The sequence below is a fragment of the Haliotis cracherodii genome, unplaced genomic scaffold (genome assembly GCF_022045235.1).
Source record: "Haliotis cracherodii isolate W230 unplaced genomic scaffold, xgHalCrac1.p SCAF_8, whole genome shotgun sequence".
Classification (NCBI taxonomy): Eukaryota; Metazoa; Mollusca; class Gastropoda; order Lepetellida; family Haliotidae; genus Haliotis; species Haliotis cracherodii.
The window spans coordinates 50262993-50281200 of record NW_027266341.1 but is presented as its reverse complement, the minus strand read 5'-3'; the positions used below and the strand labels follow the sequence as shown (position 1 = coordinate 50281200).

General features: G+C 38.7%; 1 pseudogene; it reads left to right on the top strand.

Annotated features, from left to right (window-relative positions):
• Positions 1–400: 400 nt before the first annotated feature.
• On the top strand, positions 401–11276 carry LOC139451053 (serine/threonine-protein phosphatase 6 regulatory ankyrin repeat subunit A-like; annotated as a pseudogene).
• Positions 11277–18208: the final 6932 nt, after the last annotated feature.

The window sequence follows — 18208 nt, the reverse complement described above, 5'->3', positions numbered from 1 at the left end:
GGAAGTGATGTCAGAGCTGGAAGATATATAACCGGAAGTGACGTCATCACCGGAAATAGTACAAGGTCAATCTAAAACCAGGAAAATGACGTCTTTTGGTAGAAGTAGACATGAGACGTCATTATCCAATAAAAGGGAAGTGAGAAACCAGAAATGACGACACACGAGGAAGTGACGTCAGCACCGGAAATAGTGTCAATTTTTAACAAGAAAAGCGCCGGAATTTGGTAGAAATAGTACAGAGTCATATGACATCATTACAATACTCTCCGGTATATACCCTGTACAGGAACAGTTACAACATTTCTCATGTATCAATACATTTTTCACAAACAGTGACACCAATCTATCTTTCATAATTTAGTGTGGATGAACCAAATCTATCAACCTGGTGATGACCATGCCTGCTCAGAAAAATAGTCTGCCTAGGCAGGACATGGTTCACGCAAACCACAGTCGTCCACGTGTAGAAGAGGCAAGAGGGCAGTTTCCTCTTCAAATTGAAGTTGCGGTGGGAGGCCGGACAGAGGAAGATGCGAACGTGAGTTGGTCTTCATCCTTCGTGTGGGTAGGCCACTTGAAATATTGTAGTACTTGAACTTTTTAAGTGAATGTCGTTTCTGGATCCTGGCAATACTACATGTAAGGGATGCGGCACTGCTCAGGGAATTAACACGCACTTCCTCCTTCATGGGTAACTGTGTCATTATTGCATGTGTGGATTCTATGACTATTTTGGACTAATATCAGAACAGTGGAGTGTAACATACCTTAGATATTGCCAAGATATACTTTATTTCGTAAGTATTTAACTATTGCCATGGTATTGTTACAATAATTTTCCATTATTTCAGACCTCAAGTGAAGGAGAACAGGAGGTTCCAAATGAACAAGAACCTGGTAACATAGATAACCTATTAATACTTATTGAAAGGACAATACAGTACGATGCAAGGAATGTAGGAGATATTGGGAATGAACAAGACATTTCTGCTGATCTATATGATATCATAAATGGAAATTATATCATCATATCTGGGGATCGTATCTGTTATGGGTTCTAAAGCTTGATGTGATAAGATGGTGGCGTACTTGGTCGTTAAAGAAGTCGGAGGTCAAATAAGAAATTTGCATTTTGCAGCCAAGGTCACTAATATCGGGTAAAACCACCTTTGTTGGCCAGACATGCGTTAATTCTTTGATGTGTCGACCAATGTCAGCTTCCACCCATTGGTGAGAGCAACATCGAGTTCATTAAAAGTGGTGGGTGGAATTGGGTCACGATGAGTAGTGCACTATCATCTTGAAAGAACACGTTGAGCAAGTGGCAGCACGACTAGTGCAATGATGTTGTCCCGATAGTGTTGATCTTTGAAACCGCCATGGACAATATGGAGTGGAAGTCGTTTTGATACCACCCTGTAACAATATGGGTCCATAACGTTGGCGTCCATAAAACGTTCAAAAGGACGTCTCCAAACTCGTTTCATTCAGTCATCGAAATCAAGATTTAACCTCGTATTATCAGAAAACATGTCATAATCCCATAGTCGATTTTTCCGGCGTTGATGTTCCCTAGACCACTGACGCCTCAGATTCAAATGACGTGCAGTAAGGTGTGGGATGGCACGTCGGATGACACGTAAACGTGGACACGTGGACGTCGTGCTCGCAAATTCCATCTTTGCAAATGATTTCGCGTGTACTCTTACACTAGTTGCTTGTTTCATCGGTACCTTACCTGAGTGTCAGTTTGCAACTCATTTCTTAATGCTATCAGTCTGATCTGATCTGTCCTTGCCTGGAGTTGCTGCCCTTGGGCGTCCAGAGCGGCACAGATCATCGACGTAATGTGTTTGTTGGCATCGGGCCCACAATCTGCTGATGACAGATTGGGAATCATGCAGCATTATTATGATGTGCGCGCATCTGCAAAATACCTGTAGCACATAAATGTTCAACACGTTACAAACGTCGCATGATCAATGATGTTGCTTCATCATGATTAAATATGTTTAGTAAGGTGTATTTTAGCGTTTGGTTCCAAGAAAATTGACAAGCGAGTCAGTCAAGTGACAATGGTAAATCAAGTATTCAACCCTGTCTGAGTGCTGTCCGAAGTCACGTGCTTCATGACTGTCACAATGTTGTGTTTGGAGTTGTGTTTCGGAAATGTTCTTGCCACATAAATCACTTACTTTCATTGCCAGATATTGTTGAATCTTCCTGTAATTTCACCTGAAACAAAATAGATTAAAATTGTTTTGCAAAGTGTATATTAAGGGGGAAACTCTACACTGAATAATACACTGAAATATCCGCTAAATATATCGTACCAAAGTAAAGTTTTTAAAGCAAAACTAGTAACAAACGGCTCGTAGCTTTTGCAACTAATCACATATGAAGTACTATTGCCTTGTCGTTTTGTAATCGCCCTTTGCAGTATCTTCGAAACTCATAGAATTATAAAAAGAACTATTTTAAATGGTCAAAACATATACTCACAGAACTAGAAACATTAGACCTAACGGATTCCAACAGGTTCGGCTTTTGAGTCAAATGTAATCTTCGTCACGATAAACAGGTACAAATCTTGAACACATCTCCACTGTCTTCAATCATCTAGTTGTAAAAAAAATGCTATTATTTAACATATAACCAGGAACAATCATTTTGCTCACGGCTTCACAACTTACATGCTCTGGCTGTTTAACAGTTGTCATCTACACACGTGGTGCAAGAAAACACGCCGACAATGTGGATGCATTCTTCAGAAACAACAGTAGAAGTATACAACGATTTCAGTGTGACAGTGAGTATACTTTTGTTAAAGTAATGCATGACAGTAGTCAAGCAACACGTTTACTGCATCTAGTGGCGAGTTGACCGTTATACATTGTATATATTCTGTCCCATTATTAAGAAATGATTGTATATTGCCACCTCACATGGATTATTCGAACAGGCTATATGGTTAATGTTCCTATTTGTCATTGTGTCCAGGTGGACTAAATATTGATCACGTATGTATTTGTGTTTCTACTGGATAATGAAAGACTATCAAGACAAAAGCTTAAGCATAGAATGTGATCCCATCGAATTGTTTAGCATATTATCTTTCTTAAATTTGTTTTTGTAGATGCTGAGACGTTCACAGAGGCAGTCAATACAGACTGCACACGTATAATTGTGTTGATTAATGAAGAGTTTTCTCAGTTGATGGAAGATGAAAACAGGATGTTCAAATATGCTTTCAAAGGTGACAAAACTTTCCAATCATTTTCTGCCAAACTATCAAAGCCTATTACAACGGTCATACACACATATTTTTTCGACCGGTGAAGATGTGCGGTAGAATAGGTCATGCTTGCTGTACAAGGCGACTATGCTTGTCGTAAGAAGCAACTAAGGGGATCGAGTGGTCAGGCTAGCTGACTTGGTTGATGCTTGTCATATCCCAATTGCGTGGATCGATGTCCATGATGTTAATCACTGCATTGTCTAGTCCAAACTCGATTATTTTATTTATTTGACGGCCGTCATATAGCTGTAATATTTCTTCGTGCGGCGTCAGCAACAAACAAACAAACACATATTTTTACATGAATCGTGCTTCCAACCAACACGATATGTTCTACATGGATTTAAATACATGTCGAATGCTTCCATGAGGAATTGTATAAGTGATTCCTAGTGAGACCCATTGTGTATCTAATGCCACGGCAAAGATATTGTCTTCATTGCGACATGTTCATATTTTCGCTGACATTTGAGAGAAATATTTGGATTTTTATTGTACAGTATTGGAATATTTTCATCTTTCTAAGGGTACAATGCTTTATGGGTGAAGTGACCAGTTACATCCTTGAACAAGTTGGCAAACTAAAACATCAATTGTCTCAGCTGTTCTGGTGTAAAGCGATATAATATTCCATCAATGTTTTACAAAATATCAGAATCTTTCCATCATGTATTTGTCACCGACGCGTCTAAATGTCTACTATAAAATCGTTTGGAATGTTTGCTAAGGCCTTGAATGTTGTCAAACAACTTTTGATCAAGAGGCGTATGCCGATCTTTGAAATCGCTGTAAAACGAGCATGGTCGATTGTACCTCAAAAGTTGTGAAAGGCAGACACCAAAGGCGTGAACTGCTGGAACATTGCTCGACATATAGGCAAGAGTTGACTCTTGGAAAGTTGAGGTCATCCCTCATACAGTATTGTGGGGAGTTGTATGTCTCTCTGAATCTGTATGCATAGATCTAAAGGTGAAACGGATGAGGCGGTTTACACTGGTTTCTTTTATTTCGAGTTAAATCAGGTGGTTAAATCAGGGAGTAGGCTATCTGACCATTGTTGAACGGTATCAGATCATTGATACACCTGACGCTCAAGTGAAACTTCTTGGCCAAGTTGTCTCGTTTTGATTTTGCCAGTCCGAGCACACATTCCGATCCATATGCATAAAGAAATAGATCAGCAAGAAGAGGAATACAATTGGTGCCAATGGGGATGCCTGCCCATGCTTATGTTATAGATGGAGGAGTAAAACTCCGCATTCAGCAGATATCTTTTTAGGAATATTGAAGGGTTTTTGTCGCTTTTATTTTAACAGAATTCTTGCCATCATGGGATGATTTCAAATTCTCTCTTACCACTTCACTTTGTTTCTGTCTTATCTTTCAACGTGTTTTTCCTTTAAAAAAGATTAAATCTCCCCAGACTTTATCTCAAACGTTTCTACCATCTAGAGTACTGATAATTTTTAACACATTAACCTACCTTTTATCAGTTCATCCCTTACCCTATCGGATTATATTTGCAATATTTGTTTTTAATTACAGATCTCATAAAAGCAGAAAAAGAGGTTCAATTAGTCACTTATCTCGATGATGACGAAATCTTCCAAGAAGTAAAGTATTCGCTTCCTAGGGCCATGAGAAAACACTTTATTCCTAACACTCGTTTCCTCAACAGTACCAATGGTTATGTGGCTCTTGAAGGTAGGTTCTTGTGTATCCAAAAGTTTTTTTATTGGCTTTTGGTGTAATAAAATAAATAGCACGATAGCACAATAGCGCTTGCCACAAGAACCATTTACAAACAAATTAGCATGACATCATCCACGCTCCAGCTCTATCTCCATTGGTAGGACTTTCTGACTTCTCTTGCCACATGGTCAATCGGCCGTGTGCCATTATCAGTTACATGTACGTGTTTGCTCTTACAATTTTGTGTGACCGATCACACCTATTGCGTTGCTTAACATGCTGAAAAAGAATTACAATGCGATTTTAAACATTTCCGCCTTTAATGCAATGTTGAAAATGCATTTGTGATCATTACACATATGAACGTGGAAAAAACATATTTTAAATTTTTTTTGCTGTTACCTCAGCGATGACTTTAAATACCACGTTTATCAAGCTATACTAGTGTGTCTCTGTCTGCCTGTTGTACAGACACTTCTGTTATTTGATTGGACTCTTTACCCCTTTATGACCTGACCGAAATAACAATAGTCCAGAAAAGTGCGTGGGGGCTTCAGGCTTGATGCTCAATTTCTAATTTATCAATATTAATCGGGTTTGACTACTGCTTTTCATGTGCCCAAATATAAACAAATTCGACAATACGATGGTCAATAAATTTTCACAACACTTTGTTCATTAATTTGGAATATAGATTACGAATATTTAATTGTGTACATTGCTTGCAGAGACTTGTAAAACGTGTGTCCTTTCAGATTAATAAGACGCGGTATGAAATTGATGATGCAGGATGTCTGAGCATGACACATATTTTTCAGATCATGCTACAACAGCTACACAGGTTGGCAACAACAACCAGATGGAAGTCCCTCCGGAGGCTGGCAATATACGCGCACAGCAAGTCGGGAGAAGCAACACGTTTACCGCATCCAGTGGTGAGTTGTCCGTTATATTGCGATCTCGTTCACCAGTCTTTGGTATTGTGTATGTAATATGTCTTGAAAACACATATGATGCAGCTAAAATTATGATGTCTGTGGACAGTGTCCATTGTCATCCATTTCATCCAACGCTTACATATTCCCAATATTTTGAAGGTATGAAGGCCGACAATGCATTGTTATTCAGTCAGATCAAACTTAGTCAAAAGCCATGTAGTGATACGAGGGCCATTCAATATATAACCAGCCTAGCCTATTTGCTACTGCTCCTCACCATTGAGGTCTATGCACTTTGTCCAGCGATGTGTGAGAGCTAAAAGCCCGTTGTGATAGAAACCATGTTGTTGTGCGTGTAACCACCCCCCCACTGCTGTCGTGAGTTCATCATCGGACCGGAAATGACGTGCACGCAGTTCTTTCTTTCAAGCCTTGGCCATTTCTGACACCTTTATTCGCCTGTCTTTGACAACCAGTTGTCTCACAGCTTCACTGGTTTGGTCATTGGTCACCTCTACAGGCCTGTCAGGGCGTGGTTCATCCTCCAGGTTCACCTGACCCCTCTTAAATTCTGCAACCCAGAATTTGACCTGTGCATACGAAGGTGCACTGTCACCATAAACATCTGACAATTCATCATGTATCTCCTTTCCCGGTTTCCCTAAGTAGAGGTACCTAATAACAGGCATGTATTCAACCTTTGGCGAAAGTGTGGCAGAATCTACCCATGCCATCTTTATAGATCACGTGTGTGACTTTAAATACAATTTCCTCAATGAAACTTTGTCTATGCACGTGACATACATTGGTGCACAGCACGTAACAAACATGCAACCGTTAAGATCTGATAAATAGCTTAGGCTGGTTATATATTGAATGGCCCTCGTATAATCTTGTGCGTGTGCGTGTGCGTGTGCGTGTGCGTGTGCGTGTATATCAATATTGGAATGAATGGAAGTGAAATGAGCAAGTCAATATTACGTGTGTCACTCATTGGCGGTAAAAGTCACACCCACACTCGACGTCTTGCGGAATCTATAGGATATATGTTTAGCGGTAGCAAGAGCTGAGATCTGATTTTGTTGAGATTGGGGCTGTTTTATTTCTCATATGTTTTCAGTGTTCATGTTGCACATTCACGATGTAACAATTCAGAATTCAGTAAACTAAAGGACGGTTTTCAGTTGCACTCGTGGCTGTCGTTCTGCAACTGGTATTACAATATTTCGTGTTCGAATCCAACTCTCAAGCGTTTTTTTGTATGATGTGAGCCTCCGATAAGATAGGATACGCACAACTTTTCATGAACACCTGGTACCATCATTATTTGATTGTGATTCATAAACGCATACATAAGATATAGTCGGAATCGTACACTGGACTCTGCATTAAGCAGAGATTCCTTGTGATTATTAAAACTGTTTAGTCACTTTCATGTATCTCTTCTGACAACTACCATGTAATAGGTACCAGCATGAATTTCACTTACACGTCCATCGGATATATCTCTTAAATGACTCTTATTGGTATTATGTATTAAATCTGTTTGGCACAATTAATTGTAAATATGATGTTTTGTAACTAAAACATTCTTGTCTCAGGCCCATCAATTCAGGGCTACGAGTTGACCGTAAAGACGCCTGACACAGACTACGAATTGTGTGTAGAAATCAAGAAGCACATCGACGACAACATTGACGACATCAACATCTCCCTGAAACCACACAACGCCAGAGTGGTGTCCACCAGTGTGGGATCTGTCATCATCAGGGTGGCAGTGGAGCCTGGTACAAAACTTGGACCAGTTTGGCTGAGACAGGTCATCACTAAGATCCTGTCTGAAGACATCATTGCTAAACTGCCAAAAGGCACCCGGATGGAAGTCAGCATTAGTGCATCTCTCCCACTCACACCCCTGGATGTGGATATATTCGGTAAATACACAGTAGCATTGTAATTTGCTCCAATATCACCTTTCATTTCATGAGATACTCATGGTATTCAACACAAATGCTCAGTTTGCACGTGAAAGTGAAAATACAGTCATAATAATATATTCACCAACTATATTATTGGCATTATGGCATATAACGGTGCATTTTAGACTGATATAAGCATCACTATGTTAAATGCTATGTGTAGTTTAGCTTACCATTCTTACCATACTTATGTCGAATTGTTTGATGCAAGAAGAGTGCTTTCTACATACTGCATGGTAGCAAATATATCCTTACGTGTACATTTATTTATATTAAATATAGGTTTAGAACAGGAACAAGGGAAGTATAGGAGTTATTTTTCAATAAAACAAACAACTTTTGGACAATATTTATTTTGCATTATGTATAAACATGCACTGTTTAAAAGATCCTTGAACATTTCTTTAGCTTTGAAAAAACAACTGAAGCTTGGTTGTTGTGTATTGGTAGCTAAAAAGGTTCTTTCTGACTTGCAACATTCCAAACGCAAATCGAATGAAAGAGACTGACAAAACGATAATGGAATAATCAACTTAGCTGAATCAAACATGCATGTCTGCATTGTTACCATTGATGTGTTTATAAAGTTCGATTTCCATTACCTATTTTGATATTGCTATTTTGTTTCAGAGTTTGAAGATGAAAACGAAGCCACACATTGGATGACAGAATATACATCTGACATTCACAGGAAGGATGAAACTGGTCGCAGCATGCTCCACCAAGCGGCTAGAATAGGAAATAGGGCTGCTGTAATTTTAAATCTAAAATTAGGCTGTGTTGTAAATGATCAAGATTGTCATGGAAACACTCCTCTTCATTATGTAGTAATGTCAGGGCAAACAGGTGTGTCCTTGTCCAGACTGCTCGTAGAAGGAGGAGCCAGCATTGAAGTGGTTAACAGGGTTGGATGCACACCACTACATATTGCTGTCACAGAGAGGAACCTGGAGGTGGTTGAACTCTTTGCAAGAAAGTTTGGAGCGAAAGAGAGCAATCCTACAGCCAATCAAAAGATAGAGATATCTTCCCTTATACATCTCTTGGTCAAACAAGGAGCAGATATCAACGCCCTCAACAGACAAAATCTCACGCCACTCCAAGTGGCTGCTTCATCATAGAGGTTTGATGTTATAGTGGCATTATTGACCGAAGGCACTGATGCAAATGCTGTTCATGAAAATGGTCAAACTCCGATGCACCATGTATTTGGGGTGAATAAGCATAACCGGAAAATTGATGGTGTCACTGAGACATACAGACTGAAGAAACACCTGAGAGTAAAGCCTGCCACACAGTCATCTGGAGATACATGTAAACCTGATAATGGAGCTAGTGAAGCACCATCTTCAGTGTTGGACATACCAGACAGTGAAAGTAATACTCCACTTCAGAGTGCAATCTAATCTAACTTCACACAAGCTGCTATCATTCTTTTGGATGCTGGGGCAAATGCAAATACCAAGAACAAGGAAATGGACACACCCCTCCATACAGTTGCTGGAAATACAAACATCGAGAATACTACCACTGAACATGATGCAGTAGTGAAGATTATTGAATGCAGCAGAGATGTGAATGTTACAGATAAGCAAGGCAATACACCTCTGATGTTGGCAGTTGAGAAGAACAAAAACATCTCACCCCTGCTCAAAGCTGGGGCAAATGTTAATTTACAAAATGGATTGGATAGAACAGCTCTGCATCTTGTTGATGAACACCCACATGACTGGTATGCACATGGACCCATCAACGCGAGACAAAGCAACGACAACCAACTGATTGCTGCTGGAGCTGACGTCAATGTTCAAGACGAAGATGGTAACACGCCTCTGATGATGGCTGTAAACACAGAATTGGATATCTCACCACTACTCAAAGCTGGGGCAAATGTTAATTCAAAAAATCGACTGGGTAGAACAGCGCTGCATCTTGCTTGTGAACACCAGCATTACATGTATGAAGACGCAGTCACAAGCGAGAGCTTCACAGAACAACTGATTGCTGCTGGAGCTGACGTCAATGTTCAAGACGAAGATGGTAACACGCCTCTGATGATGGCTGTAAACACAGAATTGGATATCTCACCACTACTCAAAGCTGGGGCAAATGTTAATTCAAAAAATCGACTGGGTAGAACATCGCTGCATCTTGCTTGTGAACACCAGCATTACATGTATGAAGACGCAGTCACAAGCGAGAGCTTCACAGAACAACTGATTGCTGCTGGAGCTGACGTCAATGTTCAAGACAAAGATGGTAACACGCCTCTGATGATGGCTGTAAACACAGAATTGGATATCTCACCACTACTCAAAGCTGGGGCAAATGTTAATTCAAAAAATCGACTGGGTAGAACAGCGCTGCATCTTGCTTGTGAACACCAGCATTACATGTATGAAGACGCAGTCACAAGCGAGAGCTTCACAGAACAACTGATTGCTGCTGGAGCTGACGTCAATGTTCAAGACAAAGATGGTAACACGCCTCTGATGATGGCTGTAAACACAGAATTGGATATCTCACCACTACTCAAAGCTGGGGCAAATGTTAATTCAAAAAATCGACTGGGTAGAACAGCGCTGCATCTTGCTTGTGAACACCAGCATTACATGTATGGAGCCGCAGTCAAACGCGAGAGCTTCACAGAACAACTGATTGCAGCTGGAGCTGACGTCAATGCTCAAGACAAAGATGGTAATATGCCTCTTCACATTGGTACACCTGGATATTCTCATGATCCTGAAAAGGATAAAAAAACAAAAATACATGCAATCCTCAGCAGACATCCAGATCTCAATGCTGAAGACCACAGTGACAGAACCCCTTTGAACATTGCTAAAATGTCAGGCGAGTTTGGCTCGTCGAGGCCAAGATTATTATTCAGAAAAGACGAAATTGAAAATGCAAGAGAAGACTAAAAACCCGTGGAAGGGAATGTTTGAAGGGAATATGGACGTCCATTAGATCAATGTCACAAAAAGGAACTTGATTATGTGTTGACAAGATAGGCAATTGTCCTACCCAAAACTAGCCATTGTTGCAGACATTATGCATTTCTAGTGCGTGACATTTAGGACACATTTCGTGCCAGATTCTGCACCGTGAATGTCCAACATGCATAAAGTCATCAATGCTTCCACTTTCTATAAATATTTTGTAAAATCGTACGCGACTGGACAAACATTCCCATTCACAAAGAAGTAATGACCAGTACATATATTACAAGCAATGCAAATCCTTATCTGGACAGCATAAGGTGATATTTGTCTTTTATTTCAAAAACAGAAAAAGTATGTAATATACACATGATGTTCGTGTATTATGACTGGATAATCACTATCATAACTTCGAACGTTTATAACTAATAGATGTATTCAATGAATTTTAAGTAAGAATTACCTTGCTTACAAACGAGTGTTGCGTAATTCCTATCTGTGTATATGTTTCAAAATTATTTTAGCTTTTCAGACGTAGTACATTTTGATAATATGTATTTTGGTGTATATGGAAGTAAGGGATGGTCTTAATAGAAGGTTAATGGTTGACACAATTAAGATGCAAAAGTCTTCAGTTTGAATGATTTTATATGTTTAATGTGGACACTGCACCTCTTGAGTAATTAATTTTTTGGCAGTCAGGACATATACATAGGTATACATGGAGAAGCTGTATCATGTTCAACCAAACTTTGATTGATAATATTATGTTTCATTTTTTTACGTTTGTATATACATGTACACTTGTGAATTAGTTTTACGCCTCATGCATATGCCTGTCAAAACACAATATACTTATTGATTATACTAATTGATTGTATGTACATGGATATAGCACACAATGTTTGGTAAATACATATTTAAAGTTTGGCAAATCAGTGATCTATGATTTCTTGTGAGCAGTGTAGGTTGATACTATATTTGTCTTCAGTACTTTTCATAAGCCTTCATAATTGTAGTTGCCAGTTTATTCCGTCTATTGGCTGGGTTGGTTTTATACATCAGTAGATACTTGTTATTTATCTGAACGTGTTATCTCTTGGTGAATTGTATCAGACGGAATATTTTGTTGATTGTACAAGATTTACAACTGGTAAAAACTTGACCATTTTTGTTTTTCATGTTCGTTAGTTAAGACAAATAAACTCTTTGAGCTATTTATATGACCTTATAAAAGGATGCATTGATAAAAGAAGTTCCCTTTTTACAAATCTTTTTTTAATCCTCATTTTACATTCTATTGTATTTTTTCAGATGCGTTTGTTATCCTCTTGTCTTGCAATGAAACATCAGATATGTTTTCCCCAACCACCCATGTAAAATGTAAACATGGCGGTATTGCTTTAGTCAGCATGTTTGTGGTATTTTCTGTGTTGAGTTGAGTCCTACTTAGGAATGTCTTAAATGTTGTTTATTGCTAATTCATTACAAACATAATTTGTCGATCGTGATTCTTATTGACTGAAGTTATAAACATGTCATAGACTACCCTACCGTTTGGTCTGACGGTTCCCATAGTAACCCATGTCTGGTCTACATGGTATGGTAATGTTGATTTGGTTAGATTCCAGTTCACATGTGCGGTTACTTTCGGTCCGAGATTCTAACCGAGTGTATTCGCAAGCTTCATGAATGTATTAGTAATCTGTTTGTTACTATTATTGATTCTGACCAATTTGGGCGACATTATTTCATATTTTTATAAGTTTATAATATATACATTAGATTATTTTTGGATTTCTCATGTTACAAGGATGTTACTCTTGTGGATTAAAAAGTACGCTAAAATGTTTTAATGAGGATAAAAGCGCAAAAAGTGTGATCAGTCGATTGAGAGTAACACAGAAGAAAACATTAACAGCTGAAAGTCCCTTTTACAAGGTTTTCCTTTCAATCGTCCATTTGCCTAAAACAAGTGTTTCACTGTATAAGTATGCGTATTTATGCCTTCTACTCTCGTCCAGCTTGCTACCATATATTGAGTCTAATTATCATATGCAATGCAATTTTAAGGACATTGTGGAGTGCACACACCGTACATATTCTGAAACCCAAGACAGCAGCTTTATTTATTTCCAACTTTATTTAATGCCATTTACAAATGAATATAGACATGATATCTCTATCACACATCTATCTCAACTACATGAGATCTAGATGCTATTCATTTGTTCATATATTCACTGTCCTGAGCCAGTCGAATTCGAGTTTGGAATTGGTCCTCAGGAACCGATGTTTGTGGTAGGGGCAACAAACATGGATAGTCGACCAGACTCAGTGGCTTGATTGAATGCGTACCAAGGCCGTGTGGGATGTTGAACAGAGTGTTATCAACTGGTTTGTCTGGTCCAGGCTCGAGTATTTACATGATACATCTTTTTATACTTTGCTTAGTGTTACTACTAGCTACCTAAAATTGGCACTGTATTACATGCATGCTTATATAGTTTATGTATTAGTATATGTCTGTCAATGTAGAGGAAATAAACGTGGTTTGAGGGTAATTCCCTGTTTCGCTTATCCATCACATTACAGCTCCCACTTGGTTGTGGTAGGCTTGTTAATGCACATATCACCTATTGATGATGAGGCAGTCGCTGCTGCTCTAAATGCAGCAAATATTTTTATTCCACATTGCGCCAGGTAAAAATATCTTCCCAAGACAAGAGAGTGAACTGACATTAAAAGTCCAGTGTCCACCCTTTCCCAACTAGGCTGGAATTCCTGGGATCGATCGTAGCGCCACCAGTGGCTATTACGAGTTTTGTCACTTCTATGCCTCTCCTATGGACCAATCAGATTCCACCTCTCGTATCACTTGCATTTGCACTTGCAAAATGGTGGCGCCCAGTCAAGACGATCTGATTGATAATCAAGATCTATATTGTGATAAAACGAATCTTACATCGCGAATTGCATTAAATCACGTAATCACATTTATTAAAAACACGAAAAAGTTTCAGAAAATATCTGTTGATGAGTTGGCGGTGCACATGCTTTGCAAATCCTCCAATCAACCACAAGCTGCATGACAGTTTACGAACCGGATTTCAATTTTTTCGGTTGTCTTGTGTCTAATAAGAATCTTTGAGTTTTATAGGTTAATCCCTATCCAGTACCAAAACAGTAAATTTCATGGTTGACCTAACATGACCCGAATATGTTTGGACAAGTCAAGTTTCCGACACTGACCTCGAATATTGACTAGTCACATGATCACTATGACCTATCATGTGACGATTATTAATTTCGTCTGCTACGAAAACATCACATCTGCGAGCGGCAATACACGGTTCGCCGATCTTTTAGAAAAGATCGCGACTGAAACGTAATTGTAATAATTCAGAAGGCTGTAAGGTAAAATCTAATTAATTTTTCGGTATCACAAAGCATGATGATTAGTCTTAGCGAGGTCATTATGCGAATACCCGAGGACTCAACCCCTGAGGTGATCTGTCCGGGCCGAGCCAGCTGCACACACATGTCAATATGTGATGTTGACTGCGCATAGTAATATACCAATCCACTGGATCTGCTTGTAGGTAATAAATTTCCGTTACCGCCTGTGACGATTATGCGATTCAGTCGTGATGTTGTGTTGTTTGTTTGTCTGTTGTTTTACGCCGCACATAGCAATATTCCAGCTATATGATGGCGGTCTGTAAACGATTGCGTCTGGACCAGACAAGTGATAGATACGATGACATGCATCAACCAAGTCAGCGAGCTTGACCACCCGATCCCATAAGTCGCCTCTTACGACAAGCATAGTCGCCTTTTACGGCAAGCATTGGTTGTTGAAGACCTATTCTAACCCGGATCTTCTCAGGTCTCAATTGATATGAGAAATGTATTGAAAAACAGGGATATTGAAATGTTGAAAAACAAACTTAAAACACTTTCACAATTGTTGGTTTTGTTTGTTAAGCTTAGAACGTTTTGACCAGCCCTCGTATAAATGTGTCTGAGTGGGGTATACGCATACCCTCGTGGAGTTAACATTGAAAAACACGTTTCACCACAGAGCGTGTTTTGTGTGCTGCGACTTCCATAATGTTACCTATTGGTTTATTAAGTACAAAGAGTTCTCTCTCATTTCTCATGGTAAGGTTTGCCTACATGTACGTACAATCCTTTATAAACCTCTAGTGTAGTGACCTAATCATATTGTTTTACGGGGCCTTCGTTTCGTAGAACATTCTCTCAGATCAGCAAGGACTTTCTACAGAATATCCCTCTGTCCAGGAATATTCTATTGAATGTCCCTTCGAGATATATTTTGCATTGTCCACATAAAACAGATGCTAACTAAAGAAAATGTGCGATAAGATGTAAAATGAAAGTCAAATGTTACTATATATGTCAGTGGGATCGAAACCTTTTTATTTGTTAAAAACTTCGTATGTGAGTGAACCACTACCCTACAGAGGCGCTGATATACTACACTGGTTTTTTTAAATCCTTTTTTTAACCAGACTTATTTTAGGTCCGTTTCCTCAGGTTCATGGGTAGTATGTTGGAAACATAAAATATTTCAGATTTTCTCAAGGTTTATAAAACGGCTAAAACACCAAACAAATATCCAGGTATCGCCCTAGTTATTTCCCTCATCCTTAACACCTAACCCGACCGTGTCCATGAGTTTTACCAAAGGGGTAAATCTTTATACCTCAGACCTCCAAACAATTAGATGTAAGCCTGAACTTTACACAAAATCCTTAATCCCTAATTCTACAAAATTATGGAATAATCTATCTGAAGAAATTTAACATTACGTACAATCCCATCATTCTATCAAATCGGGCACTGTTCATTATGCTTCAGTTGATAACTGACCATCAAGGTATATTGTGTGTAATTATCATGTTTACGCCTTGACTTTCTTCTGTTACTTGATTATAAATAGGGAGAGATATTTTAAAAAAAAGTATTGTTTACCAATCCAAATTTTTAGTCGAAATAAAATTATTTTTAAACCATTTTAACTTAACATGCATTAATTAAATATTATGTAACCGAGTTTTCTGTGGCATTATTCATTATATATACAAACAGATGACACCAAAGACGGCATCTGTTTACTTGTGAATAAGCAAGATAGACACCCTGTAATAATTAACAATAGATAATATAATATATGCATATTAAATTGTATTGCTCTTACATTGCTTTCAACCAAATACTATTAGATGATATGAGAGAAACGGCTTATAAAACATATTGGATAAAATAGCTACACATGTGATGTACTTCTACGAGTATCTCAGATAAGAAAGTGATATACAATGCAAACAAACCCTATGTGTGGCACAAGAGTGTGACAGGTGACACACTGAAATCGTCACTGCTTATGATATATGCCCTGCACATGAAAGAGCAGGAATAAAAACTTATGCATCATATGTACATAATATGTAAATACTTAAAGCTCCAAGAACATAGTATTACCAAGTGCACAGACAAATTACTATGCAAACTAAATGCAATGAAATAAATATCAAAATGTGTAGTTTGTGCATTTCCATAATGGTAGACAATGGTAGATATACCGGTACCTTAACATGCACACAAGACAATATTAAAATACACCGTTGAACTTTCCTTGCTTAGGTTAAAGTTCAACATCTTAAAAACATTCATTCAAAACATCAACATTCATACAAATATAAATTAGCGGGCAAAAGAAATGCTACCAAATAAATAATGGTCGTCAATTTTCAACAAATTTGCCAAACAGCACGAAAACAGTTGGGAACACATAGCTGGAATGCAAGTTACCTATTCCCTGTGAACATGTGCACGAGAAGACTAGTGTACTCAACGTCGACCTCGTGTTAGGGCCTGCATCGTTGCTGGGGGTGTGGGGTGGGGGTGGTGTCACATTCGATACTGAGCCATGTGTGTAGCACGGGACTTTAAAAGAGATCGACGTCGATTCTGCGGGTGTGTGAAAGAATTGACTTCATGATCAGACGCTTGTTGTAAAGTTTGACCTGCCAACTGATGAATATTCATCCCACAGCCTCCTGAAGAAGGGGCGGGGCTACTCACTTGCTGATTTGGTAGATGCACGTTACCGTATCCCAACTGCTCCTGATGTCAATCTGGTCCAGATCCGATTATTTACAGACCGCCGTTATATAGCTGGAATATTGCTGAGTTTGTCGTTCAACAAACACTTAACAAATATATAATCGTATCCTGTCTCAAATATCGCCGTGTAAGGTGTCGCAATTCGCGTCCCTTGCAGAGCTGCGTCGTTTAGGCGTGCTATAACATTATGGTCGTGGGTTCGACTCCCACGTTCGCCCTCACTACGTTGTTAATTTTGTTAATTAGCACTATGTCCGTGCCCGTGTGTTTCATCGAAATAGTCATCGTCAATCCAAGTGGACTCCACCTGGCGCCCTGTAATCAATAAAATAGCACTCAACACATGGATAAAATAATCTTTCTAAAGATATACGTTCTTAAATCGTTTTGATATATTTATGTTTCTGAGTGGAACACATTAGGGAAGGGTTATTATCATTGAGGTTATTTCATTTACTTCATTTTTTCCTGGACATTATGGACAAATTGTCAACCTTTTAGCAATACATGGAGCTTACACCTTTCCTTTCGTATTTTTTGCGATTAAACATTTGCGCCGAAACAATATTTTTTCCAATATATTTGTTTGTTTATTTGTTTGTTGTTTAGCAACGCACAAACCGTTATTTTCAACAATATAACGAGGGCATGTTCATAATCGAGGATATAATTTTACTTATTGTCTGCTCGATTCAAATTTCATAAACGAGTTAACTTAACTGTACATCCGAGAATCCAAATGAACCTTTGGAGCACAACATGATGTATGTACATACGTACAATTCCGATAATTTAACGCTATAGACAGAGGTAATATCGTCTCGCTCTCATAGTTGACAGGAATTATTCCTTAACTAGATCCACTAAAAACACAACAGTTAAAAAATAATGCGTCGAATGAAAATAAAGAGTGATTTTCACTTGGTTAATGCATAATGTTCAACTCCTCATGCAATTATTGTACAGTTGTAAGAGAACCATTAGAAATAACTGATTTAGTTACCGTAAGCAGACACGATGAAATAAGCTACTAAGTTACAAAATTACTTGCATCCGTACACCTATTTCACATCACGTGTGTAGCGACCAGAACTAGGATACGACAGAACGGCCCGCTCCACAACGACCTATGTATAGAGTGAGTGGGCTGACGAAGCAACCTATCCAGAACGATATTGAAAGTTAAACAATGACAAAGTATATTAT